A 27,936-nucleotide genomic window follows, 5' to 3' on the forward strand; every position below is an offset into this window, starting at 1 on the left:
CTGACAATTGAGCTTCACACCAACACGAGTCTCTCAAATCCTGAAATATGCCCCCTCCAAATCCTTCCAAAAATCTTCATGTGTTAATACATTTTTAAAGCAACTAAAGAGTTTAATAGATGAGTATAATACATGACTAGAACAAAACCACACCATTGATATTTAATTAATTTTATTTAAACCACATGTGGACTTCCTAGTCCTCACCATACTACAGAAGAGCAAAATATGGCCATAAGGGCTTGAAAAGAAAATTGCACAAGTACTTGGGGCGCTTCTGGCTCCTTTTGTGAGAGAGGAATCGTTCAGCCTTTCAGTTCTTCCCACAAGCTGTTCATTGATCTCCATGTGACAATTCCCTCATATCATGAGGCCTTTGACTGAATAATGTTCAATGTTTCCACATAGATATCAGCTGGCTCAGGTCTCAGTTCTACACTGTGGATGCAAATTTAATTATTTTTGGGGATCCCAGTTCTATACCATGGGTGCAATTTAATTATTTTTTTGATATTTTCCTTTTGGGCTTAGAAAAACAGCATCTGTTAGACGTCTTCGCATCCCTCTGAGAGCTATGACTAACTGGAGGAATGATGGCAGTTGTGGAACAGGAAGCTCATTTCTAAACAATAAAATAAAATGAACCTATATACCACAGGTTTCAAACTCCCCATATGACGTTGCTATCACGTGACACATTGTGACAGTTTCCCCATTTGTGGAGCTGGGGTATGTGCATGTGACACAACTGGCCCATGAGCCGCCAGTTTGACATTCCTATACACTATATATACAGATACATTAAAAAAAGTATAAATCATAATTATAATGACACATGCCCATTGTTTTTATTTTCATTATTAAATTCATTTCTCTATGGTTTTCAAGAGGGTAAATCACAGAAAAAACCCTTTTCCGAGTTCACTCTGTAAATTGGAAATTATACATAGAACCCATTAAATCAATAATTAGCATAGATTCTCACTCAAATGTATCTTTGTTTTGGGGATTCTCCAGTCTATGAATCATACTATGGGAAAAAAGACTATAGGGTGTGCTGAAGCCCTTTCCACACTCCAAGCATCTATATGGATTCTCTGTGGTGTGGACCCTTCGATGGGATGTAAGATGACTACTTGTTCTGAAGTCCTTTCCACACTCCATACATTTATATGGCTTCTCTCCCGTGTGGATCCTTCGATGGTGTGTAAATTCATAGCTTGTTCTGAAGTCCTTTCCACACTCCATGCATTTATAGGGCTTCTCCCCTGTATGGATCCTTTGATGGCGTGTAAGATCACTGCTTAGTCTAAAGTCCTTTCCACACTCCTTGCATTTATAGGGCTTCTCCCCCGTGTGGATCCTTTGATGGGATGTAAATTTAGTGCTTGTTCTGAAGTCCTTTCCGCACACCATGCATTTATATGGCTTCTCTCCTGTATGGATCCGTCTATGGCAGGTAAGATCACTGCTTTTTGTGAAATCCTTTCCACACTCCAAGCATTTATATGGCCTCTCCCCTGTGTGGATCCTTTGATGGCGTGTAAGTTCACTGCTTGTACTGAAATCCTTTCCACACTCCATGCATTGATATGGCCTATCCCCTGTGTGGATCCTTTGATGGAATGTAAGGTAACTGTTTAATCTGAAATCCTTTCCACACACCATGCATTTATAGGGCTTCTCCCCTGTGTGGATCCTCCTATGGCATTTAAGATGACTGTTTCTTCTGAAGCCCTTTCCACATTCCATGCATTTATATGGTTTCTCCCCTGTATGGATCCTTTGATGGGATGCAAGTTCATTGCTTGTTTTGAAGCCCTTTCCACACTCCATGCATTTATATGGCTTCTCCCCTGTGTGGATTCTTTGATGAGATGCAAGTTCATTGCTTGTTCTGAAGCTCTTTCCACACTCCATGCATTGATTTGGCTTCTCCCCTGTGTGGATCCTTTGATGGAATGTAAGGTAACTGCTTGTACTGAAGCCCTTTCCACACTCTATGCATTTATATGGCTTCTCCCTCATGCATGTCCTTTTATTAACAATCTTGTTTTCATGTTCATTACATATATTTGACTTCTCCCCAATGTGGAAACTATTCTGTGACTCATCAGACCCATTTTCTTGAGAAAGTGTGAATATCCAACTGTAATTTTTTTCTTCATCTTTGCATATATTGGCTGGTCCTTTGGCTTGAGATGGACAGGGTCCATTTACATCTAATGTTTCTTTGAAGAGTCTTACACCTTTCCCAATATATTGCTTCTGTAGTTTTCCTTGTTCATCAATAAAGCCCTGCATCTCAGCAACAATCAAAGGTGAGCTTTCCTTATTCCAGTTATTTGACAGGTTTCTCTCCTGCCTTTGGAATTCTGTTTGAATTGCAGGTTTCTCCATTACGTCTCCTTGTCTAAACACTTTGATTAGTTCTCCAGAGTCTTTATTGTCATTCTCATTCTCACCTTCAAAGGGAAAGAGAAATGAAAGTGAGAGAAAGTTTAGGGAAAAAGATCACTCTGTCAGAAGTTATATTAATTGCCTTCAGGTATTGTGCCAAATTCTAATATATACTGCATATTTGTATCCTTATAATAGCATGATATAGAAATGCTAATATCTCTATTGATGAGGCATAAATCCTTGAAAAAGATATGAAGTCAAAAAACTTGAATGATGCATCTGGGCCAAAATAGTTGAAATCTGTGTGATGGAGTTTGGCAATATCTCAAACTAAGGAATTACTTTGTCACTAAAAAGTTTAAATAGAAACACAAAAACAAATTGGACAGGACACATCTAAACAGAATGCCATAGACCCATTTCCTTCCTAGGAGCAGTAGAAAAACAGAACTTTTCCTTCCCCCTCTGAAGAGGGGATATCTATTTAGAGATGTTTTCATAAGAAGTAACTAATGGCATCTAACTACAAAATGTCTTCCTCTGACTGGGTAGTAGGAAACCCTTACCAAGAGAGACCACATTCTTATAATTCTCCACCATGACTTCCCAATGCAGAGCTCTTTGGTGAGGATCCAGCTGAGACCACTCCTCCTCGGGGAAATAAACAGCCACCTCCTCAAAGGGCAGAAGACTCTCCTGAAAAAGAAAAAAAGTACAGAACAGACCGAGGAGGCACTGCAGCATCTTTCCTCTTATTTAGAAATTCCCAAAGCAAATATATACACTAAGGGAAGTAGCAGTGCTTAGTAGGAATTCGTGGTTTAGATGACAAAATGGACAGAACAAAAAGCATGTGACTAAAGAAATATTTTAGGCAGAATTTATCAACTTGAATGATTCTGCGTCATCAGGGAGGGTGGGGCAGTTGGCATGGAGGGGCCAGATGGTGTCTGGAAACAACTGCAGCCTGTGCGGGGGACAGGGGGAGGCATGTGATCTGTCCCACCAACTGTCTTTGCGTGTGTGGAGTGTGCGGTGGAAGTGGAGGAGCAGGCTGGATGGCGGGGGCTGAGAATGCAGGGGCTACGCCTTGGCGCCATCCCCTGCCCCACCACTTGCTTTGCCTCATAGCAGCGGCACTGGCAGAGGCGCAGGTGGAGTGGGGGAGGTATGCAATCTGGCCTACCAGATGCGCCATGTGAACCCTCTGCCACTCTGTCTGTCCTTGCTTGCCCGCAGCTGTGGGCCAGATCACATGCCTTCCCCCCTTAACCCCACGCCTCTAGTTGTTGCTGGTGCCTCCGCGAGTCCATGCGCCTTTCCCATTGGTTGCCCCGCTTGTGGGAAGCATTTTATCAACACTGGTGTTACTTAGATCACATCCTGGCATGTTTTGGAAGGGAGAAGGCGTAGCTGTTGTTGAAGATCTATGGTTCTGCAAAGCCCATGAGGTTTTGCGTGGAGAAGCAGATTGCTTCCCGCAGGGTTGGCCTCGGCACCCGCTTCACACAGCAAACAGAAGAGCTTTGCTCTTTTTCTCCAGGGCCTTTGAAATTGCCCCTGTCCTTTCCCTTAAAATTCTGGGCTTTGGCAGCGGGGACGCTTTGTCCTTTGCCAAGACAGTCTTGCCAGCGTCCCCTTGATGGCCTTCCCCTCTCCCCACACAGTTCCCAGGGAGGGAGAGGGGCAAGAGAGAGAGGAGTGGGGAACAAATGGACAGGACACCTGGACCTGCAGGATTTTTCTTTTTAATTTCCCTTCCAAAACATCCCGGAGCAGCACTGGCAGCAGGTGGAGGTCAGAGCCATGGGGTTGCCCACTTCCTGTCCAGCAGTCGCTGCAAACACATTTCAGGCAGCTGCTGTAAGCTGAGTCCTGCTTTTCCCTTTTGACGAACTTGCCACTACCTTGCAGCAACTGGCATGAGCGACTGCCTGTGCTGCTGCTGGCTTCACGGCAGCTCTTTGTCCTCCTGGAAGCGCTGCTCTCAGCCACCCAGATTGGCTGCTCCTGCCTGGAGCAGGGCAAATCGGCTGAGATCTACGACCTCCCATCGCCGGCCTGCCAGAGCCCCTTTGCCAGCAGCCACTGGTGGAACCAAGCCATTTTTCTCACTGCTGTCTTTGGGCTGCTGAACGCCTTCCTGCAGGTTTACTGCAGGCGCTGGGCTATGAGTTGTGCCTGGCACTGTTCGAGCCCTGGCCCTGGTGGGTGCTACCTCTTGTGCTGGCTGTGCGAGGCAGTGTGGGCGTCGCAGCTCCACCTGCAGCAGGGGGACCCTCCGGATGTCATAGATCTGGGATGATTGACCGTGCAGTACGCAGGACAGCCCAGTAGAATGGCCGAAAGAACCACTGCCAGGAGTCCAACAGCAGCAGAGGCAGCCGCTTGGCAGCCAGCAGCCAAAAGTGTCCCAGCAGCAGCAGGCCCAGCAAGCAGGGCAGGTGGAGACCCGGATGGGCTGAAAAGTTGGGCCATTGCGACTGAAGCAAGCAGGTGTGGGATGGAGAGGGCTGGGCCGGTGGGCTCGCCACCTCCTGTATGTGAAAAAAATAAGACACCCCCAAAAATAAGCCTGAGTGCTATTTCAGGGCCTAAGAGAATATAAGACCGGGTCTTATTTTCGGGTAAACACAGTAATTAGCAAAAGACTTTTGTTTTTAAAATACTAGTCTTAAAAAAATTCCTGAAAAGAATCTCCAACCAAAAGCAGAGGGCAAAATGGCAGAAGACACTGCATGTAGTTCTCGACTAACAACAGTTTTTAATTTTTAGTGACTGTTCAAAGTTACACAGCAGCGAAAAAAATGACATGCCCATTTTTCACACTTACGACTACTATGCTGTCTACATCAGTGGTGGTTTGCTCCTGGTTCGCACCGGTTCTATAGAACCGGTAGTAAAACCAGCGGGAGGCCCCGCCCACTGACCCGACATAATCAAAACACTTCTGCGCATGCACAGAAGAGCGCACATACGTGCGAGTGAAGCAAGCATGCACACATGGCCCCGCTGCGAACTGGGAATAAAGGTAAGTAGAATACACCCCTGGTCCACATCCTCTGATTTGAAATGGAAAATAAAAATCTAGTAAATGAATGTTCTTCTCTTACCTGAGTTGGAGTTTCAATCCTGGTTTCCGATCCCTCAAAACAAAGAGTCAACTTCCTTTTATTCTTCCCTGTGAGGTTGACAGAATTTCAAAAAGCATCATTAGTAAAATGGGAGGAGGAATGCTATAGAGGAGAGGACACATAGAAGATGAGAAAGTTAGGATTGATCAAAGGAGTGGAAGGACCTTATATTACCTCCTGAGGTGTCCTGAATTGGATCTCCTTGAGGGATCCCTGTGAAAAACAGTTCTTCAGGGAGATTTGACGGATGCCTCTTTCTCTCGGGATCTCTGATCTCCGTTGCGAAGGACTTGAAATAGGAGAAAAGAATTAATGGACATCACAAATCATGAAGTGGTTTCTTTTCCAGTGAACACCACTGCAAATCACTCGGTGTCGATCAATTAGGCTGGGAAGGAAGAAAGAAATCCCTGTGCAAAATTTTTCTTCCAGAATGGATAACGGGAGGGGCGGAGCTGACGTCGCGGAGATACGATGGAAGATCTCGGTGCTCTGATATCGCTGTCGATATCTCCGCCACTGGGCGGTCTAGTTTGAACCTTACTGTCTCAGAGACAGTGATAGAGGAGGGCACATCCTATAGATCCCAGGGACACCGCAAAGTCCCTGGTTGATCCAGGAGAAGCCCTTTTTTCTGGCGGTGAAGAGGCAGCCATTAAGCTGCTGAAGTTGGAAGAGCTCCGGAATGGAAGAGAATGAGTGAAAGTGTGTCGGCTTGGTGAGAGATTTTTAAAATAGACTAATTAAGACACCCTGGGGTGAAAAGATAATTAAAATTGAAGACAGAAGATGTTAAGCGGTGAAATTGAGCCTGAGTCTAAGTTAGTTTTTCCTACTTTACAATTTATTTTTATTTGTGGATGCCTATGGAGGATTTTATTTTTAAAGTTTGACTGGACTGGATTGGACTGGAGATTTCCTTTTTATCTATTTAATTGTTAAATTTCTGGTGCCTTTTTAGTTTTATGTTATTTTGGTTTAGACTTGTTATTTTTCTTTTCTCTACATTTTTATTTTTTTATTTTGTTTTATTGTCTGTTGGATATAGAGGGAAAGTGAAGGAAACAAGAAATACTGCCATATAGTGGATTGAAACATTGTATCTTTTTTATTGGCAAGAGAAAGTAGCAACTGTGTTACATTTCAAGGACTCTCAGCCTGCTCATAGATAAGATAGTTAGAAGAGCATCAAAGACTGTCTGCAGGATTGTTTACTCAGGTACTCTTCTGGGAAACTATTATTGACAGGCGGCTGAAACTTGAAAGAAGATTGCAGAGACTCTGGAAAGAGAGCTGTAAAAACTTGGTGAGACCTACAAAAGAACTTTTGGATATTACACAGTTGTGGAATCTTCTTTTAGATAGAAAGTCTTTTTATTTTCTTTTTTTTGGGGGGGGGGGGTTTCTATTGCTCCACTTCTCCCTCTTTTAATTATTTTTAATTGGATTGTGTTTGCTTTTGAAAGATTTTTAATTTTTTAAATTTTTGGTATATATTTTTCTTTTTTTTCCTTTTTCTCTTTTTTTTCCTTCTTTTTTCTCCCCCTTTTTGATGGGAAATTATTAAAGCATTCAGTATCCCTTTGTTTAATTGGAATAAGGCATACAAGAGACTGAAAAGATTACTTTTTATTTTATTTTTTTCTTCTTTTCTTTCTTTCTTCTTTTCTTTGATTGGAAATTGCTAATTTGGTTTATATCCTTTTACTCAATTGGATTAGGGCATACAAGAGCCTGAAGATTTTGCTTTCTTTGGATCTTCCTTTTTCTTATTGTTAATTGGGATAATATCTGTCCTCTATAAAAATGGATTGAGATATAGAAGAACCTGAAGATTTTTTGACTGTTTGAATATTTTGTAACCATTTTATAGACATGAGTAAAAAGGCAGCAGCTATTAGTTCTTCTACATCAACTCCCTCTTCTTCACCATCAGGAGGACAACGATCAATACAGACGATGTTGGGAAGGAAAAGGAGAGGGAACATGAGAAGGAAAAGGATGCGACAATGCAGATGATTTTGCAAGGAATACAAAACATACAATCAAAAATAGTGATCATTGAACAGAGAGCACAAAAGATTGAACAAAGAACAGGAAAAAAATGAACAAAGAACAGGAAAAACAGATGAAAAAGTGGAGAACATACAACAAATGATGAAGAAATATGAGGACAGACTTCAAAAAATTGAAGAAAAGGAAGAAAAAAGAGACAAAAAATTTAGAGATATGGATAGCAGATTGGATGAGGTTGAACGTGATAAGAGTGGAATAGGATGGGAGATGGACAAATCAGAATTCTACTTATGATTTCAAAATAGAAAGAAGAAGAAAAGGGAGAAAACTTGGCAGAAAAAATGATAGAAATTTTAGCAGTATTTTAACTGAAATACAAGGGCAAGGAAATTGTGGTTCTGAAGCAAATACCGAGAAAAGTGAGGGAGATGAGAAGAAAATATCAATTCCTGACGAAAATATTGCTCCAGAAAGGTGTGAACTATAGATGGCTGATACCAGAAGGCCTGGTGTTTACATGGCAATTGCAAAGATTTAAAATAGACTCAATTGATAAAGCCAAAGCATTTTATGCTGAATATCTTATAGAGAAAGAAGTAGAGTTAAGAAGGGAAGAGTCACTGGTCAAACTACAAGAGGAATGTCTAGCAATGATTGAAAAGGAAGAAAGCGCAGTAGGGGGCATCGTAGAATATAAAGAGCAACATGAACCGAGATCTACTGGAGTAACAAACCCTTCATATAAAATATGAATATGGAAGAGAAAAATTGATTACAATGAACACAAATGGACTTAATATAGCAACTAAAAGAAGAAAGGTATTTCATAAATTAGAGAAATTAAAGTTGGATATAATTTGTTTACAAGAAGCGCATATTAAAAAATAACATGAACAAATGTTGGTACAGACAAAATTAGGGAAATTATTTGCTTCATTGACGCAATGTAAGAAAAGAGGAGTGGTTTTATATATTAGAGACACAATACCAGTGGAAAAAATTTATGCAGATGAAGAGGGAAGAATTTTGATGGTGGAAATAATAAATAATAACAGGAAAATACTCTTAATAGCAATATATGCTCCAAATGACAATCAAGAATATTTTTATAGAAAAATACATATGAAACTAATTGAATTGGATTATGAAAATATTTGCATGATGAGAGATTTTAATGGCATAGTAGATGGGAAAATGGACTATAACACACAGAAGGCAACAAAGCAAAGTAGAAAAATTCTGCCGAAATCTTTTTTTAAGATGATAGAGGAAACAAACTTAGAAGATGTATGGAGAGAAAGAAATGCAAAAAATAGACAATATACTTTTTATTCTAACAGACATTTATCATGGTCTAGAATAGATGTGATATGGATGACAATGGAATTGACTTCTAATATAGAAGAAATTGACATAGAAGCTAATACCTGGGCAGACCATAATCCAATGACAGTGAGATGGAAAGGACAAAGGAGAGGTCTAGATGGACTTTAAATACTACAGTATTAAAAGAAAAGAATTTTGTACAGAAAATGGAGAAAGAATTGGCCTTCCTTTTCAAAGAAAATAGAAAAGAGGATACATCAATGCAAAATCTTTGGGACACTATGAAAGCTTACACTAGAGGCCTGATAATTGACTATACAAAGAAAAGAAATTTAAAAAAGGCAAGTCTATAAAATATTAGAGGATGATTACAAGAAATTTGAAAAAGAATTACAGAAATTCCACAAAAAAAAAGATATTAAAATGAAAATGGATACAACTAAACATAAAATGGGATTAATAGAAAAAGAAGATTTAGCACAAAAAATTAGAAGTGCTAAACAGAACTATTTTGAAGACGCCAATAAACCAGGTAGATGGCTAGCATATAAATTGAAGAGAGAGAGAGAATCAAGGAAAATAACACAATTAGTAGATGACCAAGGACAAATTAGATTTGGGAATGAAGAGAAGAAAAATATTATGCAAGATTATTATGAAAAATTATATGAAAAAGAAAATATAGAGGAGGAAAGTGTTAAGCGATATTTATACAAGGCGAACCTACCCCAGATTTTTAAAGATACTGAGATGATGTTAGAAGGAAACATAACAATGATGGAATTAACTGAAGCACTTAAAAAACAAAAGAATGGGAGGACACCAGGCCCAGACGGACTGCCGGCGGAATACTATAAGACTTTACAGGAATCATTGAGTCTTCCATTGTTAAAAGTTATGAATGAAGTAATGTTAAAGATGGAAATACCCAAATCATGGTCAGAAGCACTTGTCCCAAAGGAGGATACCGACCCACAACAAGTCAAGAATTAAAGGCCTAGATCCCTGCTAAATTCAGATTCTAAAATCTTCGCTACAATATTGGCAGAAAGACTTAAAAGATACTTAAATAATTTTATACATTCTGATCAAAATGGATTTCTGCCCAAAAGGCAGATCAGAGACAATTTGAGGATAATTCTGGACACTTTGGAATACTATGAGGCACATCCTGAAAAGCAAATGGCTTTGATATTTCTAGATGCACAGAAAGCCTTTGACAATTTGAATTGGCGATTTATGCTATTACAGCTGAAACAGATGGGCTTCGGGTGGAAATTTATTCAAGCCATAGAAGCCATATATCATAAACAAACGGCAAAAGTAATGATAAATGGAGAATTGACAGAATTTATTGAAATACAAAAAGGAACGAGACAAGGTTGTCCACTGTCTCCTCTGTTGCTCGTGTTAACACTAGAAGTATTAAATAGAAATATTAGAGATGGAAAAGAAATAAAAGGAATGAAAATTCAAAACATAGAATATAAATTGCAAGCATTCGCTGATAACCTGGTGTTTATTCTTGAAGATCCATTTGAATCAATAAATAAACTGATAGACAAAATAGGAGAATTTGGAAAGGTAGCAGGTCTAAAAATAAATAAAGATAAAATGAAGATTTTGACAAAAAAATATTAAAAAAACAAAAAGAAGAATTGGCGGATGTATCGAAGATGCAGATCACGAACAAGGTTAAGTACTTGGGGATATATTTGACAGCAAGATGCAGTATACTCAAGGAGAATAATTACAACAAACTTAAACAACAGATAGTGATAGATTTGGCTAAATGGGAGAATTTGCAATTATCATTGATAGGGAGGATATCAACTATTAAGATTAATATACTGCCTAGAATTTTATTTGTTCCAGACAATTCCAATCAGCTTGGGAAAAGATTATTTTGAAGAATTGAATAAAATATTGTTAAAATATATTTGGCAGGGTAAAAAGGCGAGGATAAAATTAAAATTGCTGCAAGATGCTAGAATAAGAGGAGGCTTTGGTTTGCCGGATTGGGAACTATATTATCAAGCAACTAATTTGATGCGGATCAAAGAATGGATAATGTTAAGAAATACTAGGTTGTTGACTTTAGAAGGACATGACTTGTTGTTGGGCAGGCATGTTTCTTGTGGTAGAAGGGCACAAAAACACAGGGGTATTTTAGAAGAGTCTTTGCTATTAAATTGGGAGAAGATTAAAAGACAACATTATTTAAAAATTCCAACCTGGCTATCTACTATTGAAGCATTCTCATATTCAGTAACATTTAGAAAGGAACAAATTGTTAGATATAATGAATTACTGAATGAAAAGGGTGAACTTAAATCAAAGCAAGAACTAGAAGAACAGGATATAAAAATGGACTGGTCTTCATATATGCAAATACATTCTAGACATGATAAAGATTCTAAGACAGAAGGTTTTTATAGTAATTTGACTAACAGATAAAATTTTAACAAGTTCTGATGACTATGTAATTAAAAAATTAAATGGTTATTTATTAGAGGTTAAATTGGAAGAAGAACAAGTTAAAGAAACAATGACTGCATGGGGGAAAATTTTGGACATGGAATTGATATAGAGAAATGGCAAAAATTGTAGAAGCAAAATTATAAAATGACAATGTCAACAGCATATAAGGAGAATTTGTATAAGATGTTTTACAGGTGGCATTTACCCCTGACAAGAATAGCGAGAATGTTCAAGAATAAATCTGAGAAGTGTTGGAAATGTCATCAGATACCGGGCTCATATTACCATATGTGGTGGACATGTGTAGAAGCGAAAAGATACTGGACTAAAATCCACACATGGTTGGAAAATGATAAAAAAACATATAGACTTGAAGCCAGAGATTTTTTTATTAGGGATTGTGCCAGAAATATAAAATAGAGAATTGAGATATTTGATTGTAAATGTTTTAATAGCTGCTATGGAATGTGCTGAAATGAGTAAATTGACATTTGAAATTAGAGAACAAGAAGATAAACAATACTGCAAGATATGGGATTTATTTTATCAATGGCTAGATAACAAAACATGGAAATGAAATATGAAATGAATGTTATAAATATATTTGAAAATAATTTTTTTGAAGCGACAAAGCCATAGATAAATAAATGATAAATGAAGATGTTGATTTATTTGACAATATGAGAAATTAGATAATTAGTAAATTTTGAATATGGGGATGAAGCACATAAGATTTGTAACCGACTGACACACTGTTTACATTTGTAATGGATGATGGATTTGTTTTATGTTTTGTTTAAAAAAATAAAAAAAATATTTAAAAAAAATAGAATGGATAAGGGAACTACACAAATATTAGTGAAGCATCTACACATAGTATGAATGCCAGGAAAGGCTGGTAAGAAGACATCAAAATTTGAATCCATTGATCCAAAGGCAAAGATGTTTGTGTATAATATAATGCCTGAAGAAGAGGAAGACATGTGGTTGAAGAGTTTAAAATTTGTATTAAATTATAATTTAAAATAAATCTTTTATAAAATGATGTATCCTTCTAGTTAACACTGATAAACTACCAAAGATATATATAAAAAAATTCAAATACATGTTCAAATAAATATGTAAAAGTAAAACATTGAAACTGTAATGTTATCATTTAATGTGACTGCACTAAAAAAAGTCAATGGTTTTCTTTCTTTTTCCCCCTTTCCCCTACACTTCTTTCCCTTCCCTTCCCACACTCCATTTCCTAATATTTTCATTTTTTTGTATTTTATATCTTGATAAGCTTAATAAAACTATGAAAAGGATACAAAAATGTGAACTTCTTGTTTATTATATTCAATTTTTCTGCAGTCCCAACAGGAAATCCTCTCACCTGCAACTCAACCTGCTCCTTCTTCTCCTCCGCCTGGCTCAGGAGGAAGCCTTCCACCAGGGCCACCGCCTGGGAGCTGGTCTCTGCTCCACACTCCCGCACCCAGCTCTCCATCTGCAGGGGCAAAAGCGCCAGGAACTGCTCCAGAACCACCAGGTCCAGCATCTGCGCTTTTGTGTGCTTTTCTGGTCTCAACCATCGACTACAAAAGTAGTGGAGTCGGCTGCAAAGTCCTCGGGGACCCTCATCCTCCCGATATTGGACGGTCCTGAAGTTCCAGGCGTGAACATGTGAAACGATGGTTCCTTCTTCCAGCATCTTCTGCCCATTTCTTGCCCAGATCTCCCCGTGGATTCCAGACTGAGCACCGGAAGGGCCTTTTCCACTTCCCCCACTTGCTAAAGGAAGGCTTGCCATTCTTTCTTTCTCCTAAAACACAATTCTAAATTAGTGAAAGGAAAGTTGTGTACCTCCAAATGCTTTTTCATTTCCTTAATGTATAAAGCTTTCTTAATCCTTTGTTCCTGGTTCTTGGCATTTTGGGGTGAAATCCAGCAGGTTCTGACAGATTCTGGAGAACCAGTAGCGGATATTTTGAGTAGTTCAGAGAACCAGCAAATACCACCTCCGTCTGGCCCCAGGAGTGGGGTGGGAATGGGGATTTTGCAGTATCCTTCCCCTGCCACGCCCACCAAGCCACGTCCACAGAACCGGTAGTAAAAATAATTGGATTTCACCATTGCCAGGAGCCCTTTTCCTTGGAGTACTCCAATAAAGAGCAATAGGACAACAATCTGCCTCTCTTCCTTGCAAATATATTTCTTATTTCCGTCTTGAGATTTCCCATGCAAGCTCTCCCCCTACACAGGAGCCTTCACCAGGAAATGGGGTGTGAAGGACTCTCCAGGTTTCCCCCCCCCCCCACTTTCCTTTCCGAGGATCTGGATTTATTCCCCAGGGCAGCATTTGTGGTCTCTGCTTTCCCCCATGCCTCTTACAACCATGGGAAAAGGAGGTTAGGAGGGAGGGAAACAGGGGGTCTCAGGAAGGGATCTCCCACTCCTCAAACCCCCTAAAACTGAACCTGGATGAGGACTAGACATGTATCTCTTCCCCTTTTTTAGAGTGAGAACCCTCAGTCTCCCTTTCTATGAGAAGAACACACACACACACACCCCTACCTTCTCCACCTCTGGTTTTTGTTTCCGCCTTTTTAAACTCCTGCAGAGCTCAAAGGGTTAAAGTGAGAGAGAGTCCAGTATCCAGGAAAGGCAAAAACTGAATGACGTCACTGCCTTTCCAACTTGTAAGGCCCAAGGCTGAAGTGCCCCCCCTGGTGGATTTTCTGTGCACGGAAGGTGCTCATGCAAAGAGCGGAGAAATGTGGGGGGGGGGGAGGAAGGGGGAAGGAAGGGACTCCTTGACTGGGAAGCTTTTGGCAATGTTCTACTTTAGTAAAGCATTCTATTTAAAGTAGTGGTATTAGGAAAAAAAATCCCTAACAAGAATCTCATTTAAATTTGTTGCTGAGGAAGAAAGGAATAAGTCAGCTGAAACAAGAAGGAAAAATGAAAGGTGACTGTACTATGTACCCCACCTTGATTTTCTGAAGGAAAGAGAGAATACAAGTCTAATAAAATTCTTGAGTTGGAATTTTGACCGCTATTTCAGCTCTATCTATTATGTTAAAAATGATCAAGCCAAACAACTCCATATGATTAGAATCAGTTTATATGTTTTATTTTTATAACTAAACTAATAAGTCAATCCTTAAATATTCTATCTCAGTACATTACATCACTGAAACACAGACGGGAGTGAGGAAAAAGAGAAGGTGAGTGCCTTTTATATCAGGTGGGAGGGGGGAGGGGAACATTGCATTATGGGACATCTAGTTTAAATAGAACATGTTATATTGATGATGTTTATACCAGATTAAAACACTCTGGTATTTCTTTTTTTTTATTTATTTAAAAAAGTTTTACAAATACATTTTCTCCCCAGTTTTCCCCCCCAAAACCACCCAAACCCTCCCTAACCCTCCCCTTTTCCCCCCAGGACTTCCACAAAATAAAATCCTAATCAAAAATACATTTTATGAAACTTAAACCCCTCCACCCCTTATATACCATTTATACCTTCATAAAACTCAATTAATCTATCCCTACATAAAAAAACACTCTGGTATTTCATCTCAACAATACCCCTTCTAATACCAGATCGGTTTAATCGAAATAATTACAAGTACTGTAACTATAATATACTATTTATATATTTACACATAGTCTCTTTGTTAAATAAATATGCTGATTTGATGGGAGTGGTTTAGTTAATATATCTGCGGTTTGTTCTTTTGTTCTACAATATACCGCCTTGATAAATCCCATTTCTGATAACTGTCTCACATGTTTATATTTAATGTCTATATGTCTGGATCTTTGACCAATTGCGTCAATTTTAGATATGTCAATGGTGGCTTTGTTGTCTTTCCGTATGATTATTGGATATGCAGGCTCTTTCCAAATGTCTATCATTAAATCATCGAACCATATTAAATTGTTTGCTGCTTTTGACAAACATACGAACTCTGCCTCTGTAGTTGAGGTTGATACAAGCTTTTGTTTACCCGTGTACCAATGTATTGGGCTTTCATTTAAATACATGACATAACCTGAGGTGCTTTTTCTTGTTTTAATGTCACTAGCCCAGTCCGCATCTGCATAACATGAGAGTATTGGTGACTTGGATATGTTTGGAGTGAGTGCTAATGTGGCGTTCATTGTATGTTTCAGATACTTTAGCAATCTTTTAACAGCTTTCCAGTGATATATCTTCGGGTTATTTATATGTCTAGATAGTAAATTGACAGGGAGAGATATATCGGGTCTGGTCCATTTAGCTATATAGAGCAATGAACCGATTGTTGATCGATATAGTGTATTTTCATTAAAAGTTTCATCATCATTATACATATTTCTTATAAAATCAGCCTGCATAGGCGTATCAGATGGTTTAGCATTGGTCATGTTGCATTTTAATAACAATTCTAAAAAAATTTCTTTTTGTGATAGTATGAAACCATTCTCAGTTTTGGTAATTTGTACTCCCAGGTATTTATCAATCTTTCCCAATGATTTTAGTGAAAAATGTTCATTGAGTTTTTGAGCAAATTGATCACACTTGGATTTACTTTTACCGATGTATAAAATATCGTCAACATATACTATTACCTTTTCATAGGAACCCTGATCTCTCCTGACAAACACACATTTGTCAGCTGATGTGGCGGTGAAACCTATCAGCCCAAGTGTTTCAGAAAGACAATCATACCAACGCTTACCCGATTGTCGCAGACCATAGAGACTTTTCTTTAATAACCATGTTTTGCCCTCATCTTGGTCAATTCCTCGTGGTGCTCTAACATAAATTTCTTTATCTAGTTGTGCGTGTAAGTACGCTGTTTGTACATCAAATTGAAATACATGTTCGTTTAGAATTGATGCAATGACTAGTGCGGTTTTTAAACTTTCTGGCCTGACAGTGGAGAATAGGTATCTGTGTAATCATCTGGAAATCTTTGAGAAAATCCTTGTGTTACAATTCTTGCCTTATATAAATTTTTGTTATCTTCTAAATGTTTTATCTTGAATACCCATCTCGTTCCAATTGTTGTTGTTTTTTTGTGTGTGTGTTTGGGGACTCTAGCTGGTGTATATACTTTTAGTGCCCTTAAACTATCCATCTCTTTTTGCATAGCGTTTTTCCACTTTATTTGTTCCTCCTTGGGAAGAGCCAAAATGTCCTCATAGATTTTTGGCATAGTGACATCGCAATTAATGGACATCACATAGTCCTTTAAGATTTTAGGCGTGTTCCCTTTGTTTGATCTAGGTGATCTTCTGATGTTTTTTTCTGTGTTATTAGTATTTTCAGATGATTCATTGGTGTTTTCTTCATCAATGTCTCATGTATTAATGATGTGGTGGCCTTCTTTCCAATTCTTAATAGCTACTTTATGTTTGATTGATTTGTTGATGTGTATGTGAGGTTTTGATTGTGTTTGATTATCTTTATATGTGTGTTTATCTAATATGATTTCGTTTGAATGTATTTTGCTCCAATTAGCATTTTCATCAAAATTCGCCGATCCTGAAATTATTATTTTATGATTGTTGTCCATAAATCTATATGCTTTGGTTTTGGACTCATAACCTATGAATCTTAGCCTTTTTGAAATTTTGTCCCCCTTTCTTCTAAATTGTTTGGGAATATGTATGTTGGCCATTACCCCAAAGACATGAAGGTGAGATAATTTTGGGTTTGTAGTTATAGATGATTTCATATGGGGTTTTTTGAATTATGGTAGAGCATAATCTATTCAATGTATAATTTGAATATAGAACGGCCTCTCCCCAGTATGAAAAACTTAATCCTGCATCTTCCAAAACACACCTAACCATAGTGTAAAATACCGTTTCTGCGTTTACCTACGCCATTTGGATATGGCAAAAACGGCGAAGTTTTGTAATGTATCAAACCATTTTTGTCAATACAAGTCAATCCTTAAATATTCTATCTCAGTACATTACATCATTGAAACACAGACGAGAGTGAGGGAAAAAAGGTGAGTACCTTTTATATCAGGTGGGAAGGGGGAGTGGAACATTGCATTATGGGACATCTAGTTTAAATGGAACATGTTATATTGATGATGTTTATACCACATTAAAACACTCTGGTATTTGATCTCAACACTACCATAAGGAAAAATTAACTTCTTTCTACTCTTCCCTGTGAAAGAGACTTACCAACAAAGGTTTTGGGCTCAATTCTGGCCATAAGTCAAGGACTACCTAAAATATGTCGATCAGGTGATTTCTTGAGGGAAAGGGAAAATGCAAATCTAGTAAATGAATGTTCTTCTCATACCTGCGTTGGGGATTCAGTCACAGGTCCTGCTCCCCCAAAAGAAAGCGTCAGCTTCCTTCTATTCTTCCCTGTGAGGAAGACAAAATTTCAAAAAGCATAATTAATAAAACGGGAGGAGGTATGCTATAGAAGAGATACATAGAGAAGACGAGAAAGTTAGGATCTATCAGAGGAGTTGAAGAACCTTATACTACTTCTTGATGTGTCCTGATTTGGAGCTTCCTGGGAGATCCTCCTGAAAAACAGTTCTTGAGAGAGATTTGATGGATTCTTCTTCCCTAAAGACAAAAGATGACAATCTTTTGAGGTAACGTCTATTGAGGAGGAACTCTTTTTAGAAATGAGGAGTGCTGGTACCTACTACTATTTGGAGTATATCACTCTAAAAAGCCAGGTCAGATTAGGGCAGTATTTGACTCTAGTGCCAAATTTGAAGGAGTTTCTTGAAATGATGTTCTCCTATTGGGTGCAGACCTCAATAACAAACTTCTAGAGTATTCTTGCGATTTCGCAGAGACTCTGTTGCTTTCATAGCCGAAATCCAACAAGGGTTCCATTACTTCTTCTTTAGAGAGGAACACAGACATTTCTTAAGATTTCTTTGGTTCAGGGACAATGATCCCTCCAAAGACATCACACAGTAGTGTATGAAAGTAAACCTCTTTGACAACAGCCTTTCCCCTGCAGTCGCTCTCTATGGACTCAGACATTCTGTCAAAGAAGGTGAGACAGAATATGGCTCCAATGCTAGACAATTCATAGAAAAGGACTTCTACGTAGATGACTGCTTAAAATCCATACCTTCACATGAGCCTGCAATCAGTCTCCTCAAAAGAGCACAGGAACTGCTTGCCTGTTCAACTCTCAGGCTTCACAAGATTGCTTCCCACAGTAAAAAAGTCTTTTCATTTCAAGACTACTCGAACAATTGAAGAGATTTCAATTTAGGGACAATTTCTCTACCTGTCCAACACAATCTTAGTCTTCTGTGAGACTTGAAAACTGATTTCTTTATCTTCTGAGTAAATACAGAATAGAAACCTTTCTCTCATAGGGGTGTCTTGTCTGCAATAAATCACCTTAAGACCCATTAGGATTTGCAGCCCCTGTCACAATTCAAGGCAAAGCATTACTCAGAGATTTAAGCTGTGAAACATCTGGCTGGGATGCCCCACTACCTGATGAAAAAAGGAACAGCAGGACAGAATGGAAAAATTCTCTACCAGCTTTATCTGATTGTCAAGTTGCACATCCATATGCCCCTCTACCACCCCATAATGTGTTTAGATCTGGCCTGCAGGTCTGCCCTGGAGATGGCAAGGGGCCTGCCTCCACTGCCTCAGCCCCGGCCCACACCAGCCCAGCTGGGCAGTCCCCCTGGGTGATGTGAGCCCGGATGTCCAATAAGCTGCGCTTGGCCCTGACCCATCTGCATCATACTTGTGCACCTCGGGGCTCCACACACACACAATGGTGGCACTGGAAGCAGCAGCCCCTGTCCAGCAGGAGCCCTGCCGCCCCTCCACTCTCCTCCAGCCTGGGAAGCCCACGAGTCAGGCGGGGAAGCTGTGGCCATAACCTGCCGGGCAAAGCAGACAGCAGCATCCATGAGCCTTGCCTTCCTGTACCCACCATGAGCAACCTGGCCAAGGAGAGTGAGCACAGTAGCAGCAGCCTCGAGGAGGAGGTAAGCAGGGCTGGGCTGAGTTGTGGGGACCCGATGCCCAGGGAGTTTGAGGGCTGGGCTCTTGCCTTCCGCTTGCAGGAGCTCCGGATAGCCTGCACCACCATCCAGGGGTCCTCTGTGTGACCTGAGAGGGACGGCGAGGCTCCTCTGGTGGACAAGGCTTTGGCGCTCACCCTGGTCTCACCTTCCTCTGCTGGAGACCTCCAGATTCCCCCCCCCCCCAGCCTTGCCTGGCCCATCACAGGTGCTCTTTTTTGGCTTTTTCCTCCCACCACCCAGGGGGCTTGGAGAAGTATAAGCAGCCTATATGGAGTTTGCACTGTGCCCTCCAGATGTGTCTCCCCTGCAGATCTCTGGAGAGGAGGAGAGAGTGGCGGGGGAGCTGCATGAGGGAAGGCTGCCCCAACAAGCTAGCATCCTTAACACACAATATTGGAAACAGGAATTCCCTTTCACGAAGGGCCAGACTCAGTGGTGGGATTCAGCCGGTTTGCACCACTTCGGGAGAACCAGTTGTTAATTTTCTTAGCAGTTTGGTAAACTGGTTGTTGGAAGACATCATTAGGGCAGAGAACCAGTTGTTAAATTATTTGTATCCCACCACTGGCCAGACTCCCTCGTGAAGGACCAGGGAGTGCTGCTCCTCTTGTTCTCCAGAGATCTGTCAAGGGAGAAGTTGGACACTGCAGCTCCATGGGCAGCATCGCCCTCTGCCTCCTGCTTTGCCTGGCCAGTCTCCCCGATGTAGCTTGTCATGCCACACCATATAACTATATATACTTTTGTTGTTCTCTTGCCCCATCTAGTGGCCAGAGGGACAAACATTCCCCAAATATATTGTCTGAAGCAGATCCTACCCATATGCCCATCATCCCCCACTCTCAAACCAAGTGCACACTTGGAAGCCAGACTCCATTTCCTTTAGCATTTGGAGAAGGCAGGAGCAGCCATTTTAATCCGTGGCACATGGTCATCCAAGGACAAACCCACATTCCAGACACCTAGCATCGCTGCCAGATTTAAATTGCTTGTAGTTATTCATTGTTATGTTCAGCAGTAACTGAATACGATCTCTCTTGTATTTCAGTTCTCATTGTATGTATCCCTATTTTCCCCAGTTTCACCATATCCTGTTCTTTCAACAAAGCATTAAGATCTACGCACACGGTCTGTTTTATTGGGGGATAGAGGGGTGTAGCTGCATGTCGAGCTGCACACAGACTAATGTTTAGTGGGGACAGAACATAGCTCCCCCACCACCCCCTCTTCCTCTCCAGAGATCTGTCAAGGCAGAAGTTGGACTCGGAGGAAACTGCTTCCTGCAAACTTTCTCCTCCACGCTTCCACATGCAGCAGCGTCATCCACCGCCTCCAGCTTTGCTGAGAGAGGGCACCGGACAGGGAAATGCCAAAGATGTCTGGGATTGGGAGAAGAAGATCTCCTTTGATGTGCTATGCATATGCACCCCCCACACACACTATTCCAAGCTTGCACTTTTATCCACATCTGAACTTGGAAACTGCCAATCATACCCGAGCTTGAGGAGAAGGCCCTCTCCATCCTCTGTGGATAAAAGTCCCCTAAACCTGGAATGCAGTGTTTATGTTTGTGTGTGTGTGAGTGTGTGTGTGTGTATGCATGTGTGCGTTTATGCATCTATGCACTTACCCATCCTGTTCCTTTAATAGAGCATCCAGATCTACCGACATGGTCTGTTTTATTGGAGGATAGTTGGGTTTAGCTGAATGTCAAGCTCCACACAGAGCAACATGTAATGTAAAGAGGACAGAACAGACCTTATGATTCTAGGAAAATTTCATCTTTGAGAGTGATGTATGCATGATTCAGAATTTAGGATTTCTCCTAGACTCACTGGGTGGTCCTGCTCACCACTTTTTAGCTAATTGCAACATGGTTCTTAACAGAAGTTAGGCTGCACAAAGGTGAAAAGGAAATCCGTCAGAAGCCACTCCTCTTTGTTCAGGGAGGTACATGAAACAAACCTGGGAGAGACATAAAACTACACAGCAGGGGGGGAAAAACAAACAAACTAGGCAAGAAGAACAAGCTGCAGAAAACTTTTTAAACCTTGACTGAAACCCAAGTAAGCTTCTCAATATAACTGTAACTTTCAACTATTAAATTTCTTTGGTTATCATTTAATTAAATTACAGTCCTCCCATGGACTATTTTGTAATTTCCTTGTTTCTCTTATCCACTATCTTGTCTTCCCTTGCATCTACTTTATTCATCCATGCTACGCATAATACTTTTCTTTATTCCTAGATGATCGTTCTGGCTTGTGAGAGGTCTTATCCCTTCTGATTTACCTCTATGACCCAAAAATGCCTTTGAGGGGCAAGAAAGAACCTGGACCAGCCTGAGCAATGATACTGGGATTCGTTCATGAACTACAGATCACGAATAAACGGAGAAAAACGTTCCAACCACAAGACCTGAAGATTCCAATGGTTTGAAGAGATTCCTCTGCATATGCAGGTGACAATGCAAGGGGAATAAAAGAGATTTAGCTACAATTAGTGAAAGAAAGGATGTACATGGAAAGAAAAAAGGGGTTAAAAAACCTGAATTAACCTCTCTGCTCTTTTCGTTCTCTTTATTGTCCAGCTTGATCCAGAACTATTACTGACAATTGAGCTTCAAACAGCCTCTCAAATCCTGAAATATGCCCCCTCCAAATCCTTCCAAAAATCCTGTGTTAATACATTTTTAAAGCAACTAAAGAGTTTAATAGATAATACATGACTAGAACAAAACCACACCACTGATATTTAATTAATTTTATTTAAACCACATGTGGACTTCCTAGCCCTCACCATACTACAGAAGAGCAAAATATGGCCATAATGCTTGAAAAGAAAATTGCACAAGTACTTGGGGCGCTTCTGGCTCCTTTTGTGAGAGAGGAATCGTTCATCCTTTCAGTTCTTCCCACAAGCTGTTCATTGATCTCCATGTGACAATTCCCTCATATCATGAGGCCTTTGACTGAATAATGTTCAATGTTTCTGCATAGATACCGGCTGACTCAGGTCTCAGTTCTACACTGAGGATGCAAATATAATTACTTTTGGGGATCCCAGTTCTATACCATGGGTGCAATTGGACTATTTTTTTGATGTTTTCCTTTTGAGCTTAGGGAAACAGCATCTGTGAGACGTCTTTGCATCCCTCTGAGAGCTATGACTAACTGGGGGAATGATGACAGTTGGGGAACAGGAAGCTCATTTATAAACAATAAAACAAAATGAAAGTATTCACCACGGGTTTCAAACTCCCCGCATGTCGTCACCATTATTTGACGCATTGCATTCCCCATTCATGGAGCTGGAGTGGGCTTATCCTGCATGTGATGTGACCAGCCCGTGAGCCACCAATTTGACACTGCTATATACTATATATACAGATACATTCAAAAGCTCTTTTCAGAGTTCAATCTGTAAACTGGAAATCCATACATAGAACCCATTAAATCAATAGTTAGCATACATTCTCACCCAAATGTATCTTTGCTTTGGGGATTCTCCAGTCTATGAATTCTGTTATGGGAAAAAAGACCATAGGATGTATTGAAGCCCTTTCCACATTCCATGCATTTATAACGCTTCTCCCCTGTATGGATCCTTCGATGGCATATAAGATTACCGCTTATTCTGAAGTCCTTTCCACACTCCATGCATTTAAAGGGCTTCTCCCCTGTGTGGAGCCTTTGATGGGTTGTAAGGTAACTGCTTGCATTGAAGCCCTTTCCACACTCCATGCATTTATATGGCTTCTCCCCTGTGTGGAGCCTTTGATGGCGTTTAAGATGACTGTTTCTTCTGAAGCCCTTTCCACATTCCATGCATTTATATGGCTTCTCCCCCGTGTGGATCCTTTGATGGGTAATAAGGATATTCTTTTGACTAAAGTCCTTTCCGCACTCCATGCATTTATATGGCTTCTCTCTCATGCATGTCCTTTTATTAACAATCTTGTTTCCATGTTCATTACTTATATTTGACTTCTCTCCGATGTGGAAATTTTTCTGTGATTCAAGAGACCCATTTTCTTGAGAAAGTGGGAATATCCAACTGTAATTTTTTCCTTCGTCTTTGCATATATTGGCTGGTCCTTTGGCTTGTGATGGACAGGGTCCATTTACATCTAATGTGTCTTCGTAGAGTCTTACATCTTTCCCAATATATTTCTTCTTTAGTTTTCCTCGTTGATCAATAAAGTCCTGCATCTGAGCAACAATCGAAGATGAGCTTTCCTTATTCCAGTTAGTTGACAGGTTTCTCTCCTGCCTTTGGAATTCTGTTTGAATTGCAGGTTTCTCCATTACGTCTCCTTGTCTAAAGACTTCGATTGGTTCTCCAGAGTCATTATTGTCATTCTTATTCTCACCTTCAAAGGGAAAGAGAAATGAAAGTGAGAGAAAGGTTAGGGGAAAAGATCACTCTGTCAGAAGTCATATTAATTGCCTTCAGGTATTGTGCCAAATTCTAATATATATTGCATATTTGTATCCTTATAATAGCATGGTATTGAAATGAAAATATTTCTATGGATGAGGCATAAATCCTTGAAAAAGACATGAAATCAAAAAACTTGAATGATATAGAAGCATCTGGGCCACAATAGTTGAAATCTGTGTGATGGAGTTTGGCATTACCTCAAACTAAGGAATTACTTTGTCAATAAAATGTTGAAATAGAAACACAAAAATAAATTGGACTGGATATATCTAAGCAGAATGCCCTAGACCCATTTCTTCCTAGGAGCAGTAGAAAAACAGAACTTTTCCTTCCCCCTCTGAAGAGGGGATATCTATTTAGAGATGTTTTCGGAAGAACTAACTAATCGCATCTAACTACAAAATGTCTTCCTGAACTCTCCGACTGGCGAGTAGGAAAGCCTTACCAAGAGAGACCACGTTCTTATAATTCTCCAGCATGACTTCCCAATGCAGAGCTCTTTGGTGAGGATCCAGCTGAGACCACTCCTCCTCGGGGAAATACACAGCCACCTCCTCAAAGGACACAAGACTCTCCTGAAAGGGGAAAAAAGTATAGAACAGCATCTTTCCTCTTATTTAGAAATTCCCAAAGCAAACATATACACTAAGGGAAATAGCTTTGCTTAGTAGGAATCCGTGGTTCAGATGACGAAATGGACAGAACAAAAAGCATGTGAGGGTGGGGCAGTGGGCATGGAGGGGCCAGATGATCTCTGGAAACAACTGCAGCCTGCGCGGGGGGTGGGGGGAGGCATGTGATCTGTCTCACCAACTGTCTTTGCTTCTGTGGAGTGTGCGGTGGAAGTGGAGGAACAGGCTGGACGGCGAGGGCTGAGAATGCAGGGGCTACGCCTTGGCGCCATCCCCCTCCCCACCACTTGCTTTGCCTCATAGCAGCGGCACTGGCAGAGGCGCGGGAGGGGGAGGTACGCAATCTGGCCTACCAGATGCGCCATGTGAACCCTCTGCCACTCTGCCTGTCCTTGCTTGTCCGCAGTTGTAGGCCAGGTGAGTGAAGCCAAGGGGCAGGGCAGGATGGTGCCATGGCTGAGCCCGTGCACGTTTGGCCGCATGGTCCAACCTAGTCCTCCAGCTCTGCCGCACACTCTGCAAGCAAAGACAGGCAGTGGGATGGTGTCTGGACATGATGGGGCTTTTCAACCTTCACTTCAGAAGGAAGGAGAAGGAAAAAAGGGAGAGCAGTCGCTTGAGGGCTGCCTCTTTGCCAGTCTGTTTCTTTCAGATTTGTCCCGGCCCTCCCATCCCCTTTAAACCTTGGCCTCCCTCTTTGGAGGGTGATAGGGGGCAAGGTTAGGCTAAAGCACAGGAGAAACAGGGGAGAGAAGCCGCACAGCAAAGGAGAAGGGGCTCGCCCGCCTTTCCATGAGACCTCACGGGTGACACGGCATGCCAAAACTAAAGTGTAAAAGGTATTCTTTCCAAGTCAGCAGCAGCGCCTAATTCAAAACAAAGTACTATGCCCTTCCCATCGGTTGCCCCCCTTTTGGGAAGCGTTTCGTCACCAGTGATGTCATTCAGATTACATCCTGGCGTGTTTTCGAAGGCAGAAGGCGTAGCTGTTGTTGCAGACCTATGGTTCTGCAAAGCCCATGAGGTTTTGCGTGGAGAAGCAGATTGCTTCCTCCAGGGTTGGCCTCGGCACCCGCTTCAGACAGCAAACAGAAGAGCTTTGCTCTTTTTCTCCAGGGCCTTTGAAATCCTCCCCCCTTTCACTTTTCTGCCTTAAAATTCTGGGCTCTGGCAGTTGGGACGCTTCGTCTTTTGCCAAGAGTGCCTTGCGAGCATCCCCTTGATGGTCTTCCCCTCTCCCCACACAGTTCCCAGGGAGGGAGAGGGGACAAGAGAGAGAGGAGGGGGAACAAAGGGAAAGGACACTCGCAGCGCTTTCTTTTGATTTGTATGCCGTGTTCCCTGAGAGGCCTCATGGAGAGGTGGGCGAGCGCCTCATCCTTAGCTGCTGGGTGGAGGGCTGGGCTAAAGCAGAGGAGAAAAGAATGGGGGGGAGAAGCAGGCCTCTGCCTGCTGCCAGTGCGTCCCCCCCCAACGGTCCCAGTTGCTGTGAGTGGTGAGCGCATCAAAAACAAAAAGTGGACTTGCGCACTGCCCCTTGCACTGCGCATGATGGCGAAAGGCAGAGAAGAGCCACCCTCCCTTCGGGAAAGAGCCTGGGGGCGTTTCAACAGTAGGACAAGCCGGTCTTATTCAGATCATATCCCAGCATGGATCAAATCCCTGCAGGATTTTTTAAAAAAATTTCCCTTCCATGCCATAAGTTCGCCATCACGAACCTATGCTGTCCACTTCACTGGCGGTTTGCCAGAACTGGTAGTAAAGCCGGCTGGAGGCCCCGCCCACTGACCCCAATGTAATCAAAATGTTTCTGCACATGCGCAGAAGAGCACACACGCGCAACCGAAGCAAGCACGCACGCGCGGCTCCGCTGCGAACCGGTAGTAAAGGTAAATAGAACCCATCCCTGGTCCACATCCTCTGATTTCCTGAGGGAAATGGAAAATAAAAATCTAGTAAATGAATGTTCTCTTACCTGAGTTGGAGGTTCAATCCTGGTTTCTGCTCCCCCAAACGAAGAGTCAACTTCCTTCTATTCTTCCCTGTGAGGGAGACAGAATTTCAAAAAGCATCATGAGTATAATGGGAGCAGGAATTCTATAGAGAAGAGGACACCGAGAAGATGAGAAAGTTAGGATTGATCAAAGGAGTGGAAGGACCTTATATTACCTCCTGAGGTGTCCTGAATTGGATCTCCCGGAGGGATCCCCCTGAAAGACAGTTCTTCAGGGAGATTTGACGGATGCCTCTTTCTCTCAGGATCTCTGATCTCCATTGCGAAGGGCTTGAAATAGGAGAAAAGAATTAATGGACATCACATATCATGAAGTGGTTTCTTTTCCAGTGAACACCACTGCAAATCACTCGGTGTCGATCAATTAGGCTGGGAAGGAAGAAAAAAAACCCTGTGCAAAATCTTTCTTCTAGAATGGATAAGGGAACTACACAAAGATTAGTGAAGCATCTCCACATAGTATGAATGCCAGGAAAGGCTGGTAAGAAGACATCAAAATTTGAATACATTGATCCAAAGGCAAAGATGTTTGTGTATAATATAATGCCTGAAGAAAAGGAAGACATGTGGTTGAAGAGTTTAAAATTTGTATTAAATTATAATTTAAAATAAATCTTTTATAAAATGATGTATCCTTCTAGTTAACACTGATAAACTACCAAAGATATATAAAGAAATTTCAAATACATGTTCAAATAAATATGTAAAACATTGAAACTGTAATGTTATCATTTTATGTGTCTGCACAAAAAAAAAGTCAATGGTTTTCTTTTTCCCCCTTTCCCCTAAACTTCTTTCCCTTCCCTTCCCACCCACCATTTCCTACTATTTTAATTTTTTTGTATTTTATATCTTGATAAGCTTAATAAAACTGTGAAAAGGATACAAAAATGTGAACTTCTTGTTTATTATATTCAACTTTTTCTGGAGTCCCAAGAGGACGTCCTCTCACCTGCAACTCAACCTGCTCCTTCTTCTCCTCTGCCTGGCTCAGGAGGAAGCCTTCCACCAGGGCCACCGCCTGGGAGCTGGTCTCTGCTCCACACTCCCGCACCCAGCTCTCCATCTGCAGGGGCAGAAGGGCCAGGAACTGCTCCAGAACCACCAGGTCCAGCATCTGCGCTTTTGTGTACTTTTCTGGTCTCAACCATCGACTACAAAAGTAGTGGAGTCGGCTGCAAAGTCCTCGGGGACCCTCATCCTCCCGATATTGGACGCTCCTGAAGTTCCAGGCGTGAACTTGTGAAACGATGGTTCCTTCTTCCAGCATCTTCTGCCCAGTTCTTGCCCAGATCTCCCCGTGGATTCCAGACTGAGCACCGGAAGGGCCTTTTCTACTTCACCCACTTGCTAAAGGACGGCTTGCCATTCTTTCTCTGTCCTATAATGCAATTCTAAATTAGTGCAAGGAAAGTTGTGTACCTCCAAATGCTTTTTCATTTCTTGAAAGAAAT

General features: G+C 41.1%; 1 pseudogene; it reads right to left on the bottom strand.

The window, feature by feature from the left end:
* Nucleotides 1-155: 155 nt before the first annotated feature.
* LOC139310182 (zinc finger protein 420-like) lies at nucleotides 156-27,851 on the bottom strand (annotated as a pseudogene).
* Between the last annotated feature and the right edge of the window lie 85 nt (nucleotides 27,852-27,936).

Source organism: Pituophis catenifer, unplaced genomic scaffold, assembly GCF_029215685.1.
Source record: "Pituophis catenifer annectens isolate HBS135680 unplaced genomic scaffold, rPitCat1.0.hap2 SCAF_2, whole genome shotgun sequence".
NCBI lineage: Eukaryota > Metazoa > Chordata > Lepidosauria > Squamata > Colubridae > Pituophis > Pituophis catenifer.